At 34.0% G+C, this 7537-nt stretch overlaps 1 non-coding gene across 1 annotated transcript; it reads right to left on the bottom strand.

Annotated features, from left to right (window-relative positions):
- Positions 1 to 4964: 4964 nt before the first annotated feature.
- TRNAH-GUG lies at positions 4965 to 5036 on the bottom strand. The gene has a single exon. It is a non-coding gene; the product is annotated as a tRNA-His (tRNA).
- Positions 5037 to 7537: the final 2501 nt, after the last annotated feature.

Below are 7537 nucleotides of genomic sequence, written 5' to 3'. Positions count from 1 at the left end.
GCAAAATTTTCAGATTGTTTTGTTATCTTAACTACCCTCTTGTTAGGGCAATCACGAGCTATGTGGCCTCTTCCATTACATCTATAACAAATCAATTCTCTATCATGTTGAGGCCTCACTGCCTCACTTACCTTTTCCTTACCTTTATCTCGTGAATCATCTCTTGGAGGGGGATGTTTTTCACGCCTTTTAGGGGTGGAACTTGTGTTGTTCCATCTTGATGCACCATTGTTGGACTTGTACAATTTCATCTCTTTGATTTTTGCCTCAGATTCACGTGCAGCATACAAGGCATCATAAAGGGTGTCATATCTCTAAATACACATTCCACATCGAATTTCTAAGTTCAATCCATGTACGAAACGAGCAACAGTTTTTGTCTCTTCTTCATGTATGTGTCCTTGTTTAAGCAAAATATTTATAGTTTGGTAGTACTCATCAACTGACTTTTTTCCTTGCACCGTTCCCTGCAATTTTCTTTCAAGATCATAGAAAAAAGATTTAGGACGAAAGGTTAGGCTCATATCTTCCCTCACTTGAACCCAAGATTCATAGGGAATAAAATTAGCAACTCTCTCTCTATTTCTTTTTCTCCACCAAGATAATGCATACCCCTTAAAAGATGTAGCAACTAGCCTAATTTTTATAAGATCAGAATATTGCTTTAAATAAAAAGAGTTTCATTAGAATTCTCCCATTCTATGTATTCGGTAGGTCCTTTCTCACCGGTGAAGTTAGGAATTTCATGTTTAATGTTTCCTAACTCCGCATTACGCTGCTGGATCCTTTGCCAACTAGGATCCACTCTTCCTGCTGGTGGCCGGTATCGCTCATCATTGTGTGGTGGTTGCACTTGCTGTGAGCGTTGCTCCAAATTATTCATTCGTTTGAGTAACCTGTCTATCTTTTGTTCTAATGTCTGGGGCAGGTTTGGAACTTGTTCAGCCATCTGTATAGGAAAAAAAAAATATAAAAACAAGAAGATATGTGAGTATTCATGTTAGTGAAACCAAAAAGTTGGCGCGCTCCCTCACTATTCTCAGCTTGCAGGTAAGAGGTGGATTATATGGCTCTGGGAGTGCACTACACACCCTTACAAACATGCACTCCACTCATGTATCACTCCAAGTGGCAGATACTCTCACAAGCCTTTTTCCAAAAAGGAAAATTCTAATCTGGAACTCAAGTTGATATGGATTCAACCTCAAAGTTCAAGAAAACGTACCTTGGAAAACTTCACAAGCCTTTGAGAGTAAGGTGTATCGCGGGGTAGGAAATAAAATTGAGAGCAAGAAGGAAAGAAAAAGGACAATACAAGCAAAGAAACTAAGCAAGATTTGAGAGAAAAAGGGAAGCAAAGAAAGAAGTATGACAGAAAGATATGCAGGACCAATATCTGTAGATACACACAAATAGAATGTAATAGGGGTTCAAGTGTACCACAACCAAATAGGAATATATCAAGAACTCCTTCCAACCTTATACTTTTCCCCTTCCTTGTCCCTCCAAAATTCTCCTACCAGCCAAATTCTTTCCCCAACCTTATTCTTCTTCTTTATTGCTTTCTCTATTTTTGCTTTTGTTTTTTTTTTTCAACTTTCTTGAATTTTTTTTATTTTTTTTTGATAAATAACCTCCAAATAACTACTGTAAATATCAACAAAAATTTCAGACCAAGAGGATCCACACAACCCCTTCAAAACAGAACCAAGAATTTCAAGAATCACCCAGAAAAACAGAAACGCTTCCCTTACTTCGAAGATCAATATCTCAATGACCATAAGGAATTAGCAAGTGTATAATATATCAATAGAACTCCCCAGACGAGATCTAAAACATATCAAAATTTCAGATAAAACTAACCAGTGTATCTCGAGATATAGGTCACTCTTTGAAACTTGTCACAGAACGCGGAAATCTGGACAGGGTGTGATTGCGCGTAAATGTGCTTCGGATATAGGTAAGGGTGAGATGGGATTGTTTTCTTGACTAAATATGTAGTAATATGGTGCTTAGGGGGTGTAAGGTATCGTTGATATTGAATAGGAAAAAGGGAAAACACTTTCGGGATAGGTTTTCAAGAAACTAAAGAACATGTATCAAGATTCAAGAAAATAATCTAGAATGCAAAAGAAAATTTTTTTGGGGTTTTTTAATAAATAAGACACGAAAAAAAATTAGTATGTAAGATAAGAACGAGATAAACCTAAGGAATCAAAGAAACCAAATTTCTAACGATAATGAGATAAACCTAGGCTCTGAATACCAAATTGATATGAACCTAGTCCAAGGTTCAAATAAAATGGAGTATTGTCCCAAGAATGCACTCAAAAGTAAAGATAGAGATGGATCAAAATACCTTAAACCTCACGAGAAACCCTTAGTCCCGAATCCTCAAAGACTTTGAAGAATCCCATGTAGCTTCAAGTACCTCGATGTTGCAATCTTCAATCAACTAGAGTCGGATCTAGTTTCCTTCGATTCAAGAACGAGTCCACGAACCTAAATCTAAGGTTGAAGAAAGTAAGATTGATTCGAGTCCACGAATCAATTTGCTAGTCGAGTCCACGACTAGCCACTAATTGTGTCCACAATTAGCCATAAGGTTTCTTACACAAGTGTAAAGAAAAACTTAAGAATTTTATTGAATTGAAGCCTCCCTGAAACTGATATGGATGTGCCCTATTTATAGGTATAGGGCAGCATTGTAATCTAAATACAATGGGAAAAAGAGTCCTAAACCTAATCTAGAAAACAAGTAAATAGAGTTTTATTTAGAAAAGGATTTAAGGAATCCTTTCTAAATAAAACTAGTGTTTTCTCTTTTATGCCAAACAATTTAAATTAATGATGACCAAAAACAATAGGGCTGATTTGGGCCTAATTTAATCACCAAAATCAGCACTTAAACAATTATAAAAAGCCTTGAAATCTTCTTCATCTTTTGCAAATGGGCTTGACTTGGATTTCCACCATCTTTGAATATCACCAATGAAGAGTTGTCTTAATCGTTGTGACTTGGGCCTTGTGATTGGACCAATTGGTACTCTTGATGGATCTTCATTATGTTGGGCCGCATCATCCAAATTGATATGAACCTAGTCCAAGGTTCAAATAAAATGGAATATTGTCCCAAGAATGCTCTCAAAACTAAAGATAGAGATGGATCAAAATACCTTAAACCTCACGAGAAACCCTTTGTCTCGAATCCTCAAAGACTTGGAAGAATCCCATGTAGCTTCAAGTACCTCGATGTTGCAATCTTCAATCAACTAGAGTCGGATCTAGTTTCCTTCGATTCAAGAACGAGTCCACGAACCTAAATCTAAGGTTTAAGAAAGTAAGATTGATTCGAGTCCACGAATCAATTTGCTAGTCGAGTCCACGACTAGCCACTAATTGAGTCCACAATTAGCCATAAGGTTTCTTACACAAGTGTAAAGAAAAACTTAAGAATTTTATTGGATTGAAGCCTCCCTGAAACTGATATGGATATTCCCTATTTATAGGTATAGGGCAGCATTGTAATCTAAATACAATGGGGAAAAGAGTCCTAAACCTAATCTAGAAAACAAGTAAATAGAGTTTTATTTAGAAAAGGATTTAATGAATCCTTTCTAAATACAACTAGTGTTTTCTCTTTTATGCCAAACAATTTAAATTAATGATGACCAAAAACAATAGGGCTGATTTGGGCCTAATTTAATCACCAAAATCAGCACTTAAACAATTATAAAAAGCCTTGAAATCTTCTTCATCTTTTGCAAATGGGCTTGACTTGGATTTCCACCATCTTTGAATATCACCAATGAAGAGTTGTCTTAATCGTTATGACTTGGGCCTTGTGATTGGCCCAATTGGTACTCTTGATGGATCTTCATTATGTTGGGCCGCATCATCCTCACCTTCTTGAAAATGATTCGACCTCGAATCTTGTAAGCATTGTCTTCGATCCATGATATCACTTGAAATGGGCCACTATAATACTTTCCTCTATTGAATGGAATTATTATTGGGCCTTCTTGTTTCTTCCACCAATGATTCCATAAGGATGTAGTGATGGGCCTTGTGATGAGCCCACTATAGACCCTTATTGGATTCCATGTGTACTGGTTCTTATTATTCTCCCCTTCTTGAAAAGGATTCGTCCTCGAATCCAAATCTTCAATGAAAGACAAAGTAGGAAGCTCACTTTCTGTTTTATCACGCTCATGGAACTCATTGAACTTCTTCTTGGGATGCTTGACACGAGTTGCTCCAATCTTCATCCTACAATAAACAAGTAAGGCGATTAAGTCTAATGACACAACATGGAATTTAAATATTCTGAAGGGTAATAGTTCAACAAAATTAGACATATTAAATTTAGCCATTTTGTTTGAATTATCAACAAGCACAACATCTTTCCTCCTAGAGCTTAAGGCTAAACCAAACAAAAAATTATGTTAGTGGATTTGAGTGGGTGATTGTAACACCCGATTTTACCACAACTCTGCTATTATCTAAAGTGAATGGAGTTTGGACAGATGATGCTCCTACTCTTAAGGCGCAAGTGAGTATGTGACTGACTTTTTTTTTTTCTTCTTTGTTTGGAAGGGTTCTAAGGGATAACGAGTTGGAGCTTTCGGGGATGGCGGAAACTCGTAGAATCTTCCCTAATCAAGCTAGACAAAAATTCAACGACCCGTGTTTAATTTATAGCACGGGGCAAATATATGCGATACACGGACATATGAAAAAAATAGAATAATATATGAAATATAATAATATATGCACATAGGTTCAATTCTTACTGGATGCACGCAATCAGGACCATGGAATCTCATCCATGCATAACGAATTGATGTAACATAACACAATTCAGATCCATATCATAACATATCTATATTTTTTTTTCATATGTTTGATTATTCTTATGCGCTCCATTACATAAATCGCACCTAACCATTAAGTAAGATGCGATGGGCGAACGACGGGAATTGAACCCGCACAGTGGATTCACAATCCACCGCCTTAATCCACTTGGCTACATCCGCCCCCAGACTATGTTCTTATTTTTTCATTTTTTTTCTAATTACTAATTAGAAATTATAGATGTAATTGTATTACCCATTATTGAAAACTTCTTTCTATACGACATTTTTAGTCGTACTTACAGATGTTACAATATCCCCACATATCAAAATTTTTAATCTCCTAAATTTACTTATTCTTGAGACTGCTCCGTACATCTGACCATGATTAAAGACCGGCCTTCTCAAAAATAATCTCACGTGTGATAGTGTTTGCCATTGACTTTTATTTATTATGATGGCATATGATAGCATAAAAGAAAATTGCTTTCTTTAGAACTTGAAAGACAATCTTGAATCAGAAGGTGTTAACGACATTCGAGGAATTAAAACCTTCGTTCCTGCATTCGTTCCACACATAATCTGAGCTTCCAAAACATGATCAACCAACTTCGTAACCATTACACTGTCCTAATGTGTGATCTATATTTCTCAATATCATCACAGGTGGTAGATTTCAGCAATCCATTGTGCACCTTGTAACCATAATCTAAATTTCTCTTATTAATTGTGTTGCCTATTCATATTTTACAGTATTAAATGTTGAAAAAAAAAACATGTAGATTATGGTTTTAAGTTTCTATCATTTTGTATCTATGTTTTTTAATACCTGGTAGCTTATAGTTTAAAGTCCAACATACTATTTTATGATTATTAATTGTATTATATATTCATATATAATTGTGTTGCGTATTCATATTTTGCAATGTTATATCTCAAAAAATTAATATAGGACATTATGACTTTAAGTTTCTGTCATTTTGTATCAATTTTTTGAAACTTGGTATCTTATAATTTAAAGTCATATATATATATATATATATATATATATATATATATATATATATATATATATATATATATATATATATATATATATATTGGGTATCACTAATTAATAAATTTATGTTAATTAGTTAACCTAAGAAGAAGTGAGAATTTTATTTTTAAGTTCACTTTGTTTAATACAGTCTTATGAACTACAATTTTTTTTTTTATTTAGCATAAACACTAATTTATTATGTAGTCATGTATTTGTGTTAGGTACAGTTCTGAAGTATTGGCAGAACACATCATAAGTGTTTGTCTATAAGTAATGAAAAATCCTGCATTTTTTTCTGTCTTTTTTATATTCATATACATATATATATATATATATATATATATATATATATATATATATATATATATATATATATATATATATATATATATATATATATATATATATATATATATATATATATATATATATATATATATATATATATATATATATATAGTGAAAGGTTCCTGTGCGGTTGAATGCTTCCCGTGCGGTTGTGCGGTTGATTAATGTGCGTGAGTGTTGTGCTTAATGTGCCTGAGATTTGTACTTAATGTGCGTGAATGTGTAAAATGCAGTAGAAAATATGGATGTCAGCTTCTTCCCCATCCCCAGTAACCATTGCCCCCTCACTGATGATGATGATGCAGAGGCGGGCTATGGTGGTTAAGAATTATGGGAATAATACAACAGAAATCACACACTTAGCTGGTGTGCAAATTTTGCTGTGCGTGTGTCATCTATATAAACATTCAACTGCACTGAAGGTAGCTGATAATAATCCAGAATCCATGGCCAAATTGAAGGAAGAAGTAACAAGAAGCTTGGGCGTTAATGTGCGTGAGTTTTCTGTTCTGCTTCCTTCTGAGCTCATAATTTTGAACTACTCACGCACATTAAGCACAAATCTCACGCATATTAAGCACAATACTCAGGCACATTAAGTACAAAACTCACGCATATTAACATTACGCACATTAAGTACAAATCTCAGGCACATTAAGCACAACACTCACACACATTAAGTATAAACCTCACGCACATTAATCCACTGCACAACCTCACGGGAAGCCACAAATGCACCTGATCCCTTCCCCTTATATATATATGTGTGTATATATATATATATATATATATATATATATATATATATATATATATATATATATATATATGAAATTGAAAGTTTAATAAAATTTGAGCTTGTTACTTGCAGATATTTAAACTTATCCTAGGCTGCAAATCAACAATGTATATGATATATAGTTGGTCAAGGTATGTTTAAAGTATAAAAATAATTAGTAATATACTTTTTAAAGTTTAGAGTACAATCTCGTGCTATCATATAATTTCTAAGCAATCTCATGCGATCATGTGATCTATAAGCAATGTCATGCTATCATATACTCAATATGCAATCTCGTGCAATCATGTAATCTATAAGCAATCTCACGCTATCATATACTTAATATGCAATCTCGTGCAATCATATACTAAATATGAAATCTCGTGCAATCATATAATTAATATGCAATCTCGTGAAATCATATACTCAACATGCAATCTCATGCAATCATATACTCAACATGCAATCTCGTGCAATCATATACTCAATATGCAATCTCGTGCAATCACATAC

Source organism: Ipomoea nil, unplaced genomic scaffold (genome assembly GCF_001879475.1).
Source record: "Ipomoea nil cultivar Tokyo-kokei standard unplaced genomic scaffold, Asagao_1.1 scaffold3170, whole genome shotgun sequence".
Classification (NCBI taxonomy): Eukaryota; Viridiplantae; Streptophyta; class Magnoliopsida; order Solanales; family Convolvulaceae; genus Ipomoea; species Ipomoea nil.
This window is presented reverse-complemented; position numbering and strand designations above follow the sequence as displayed.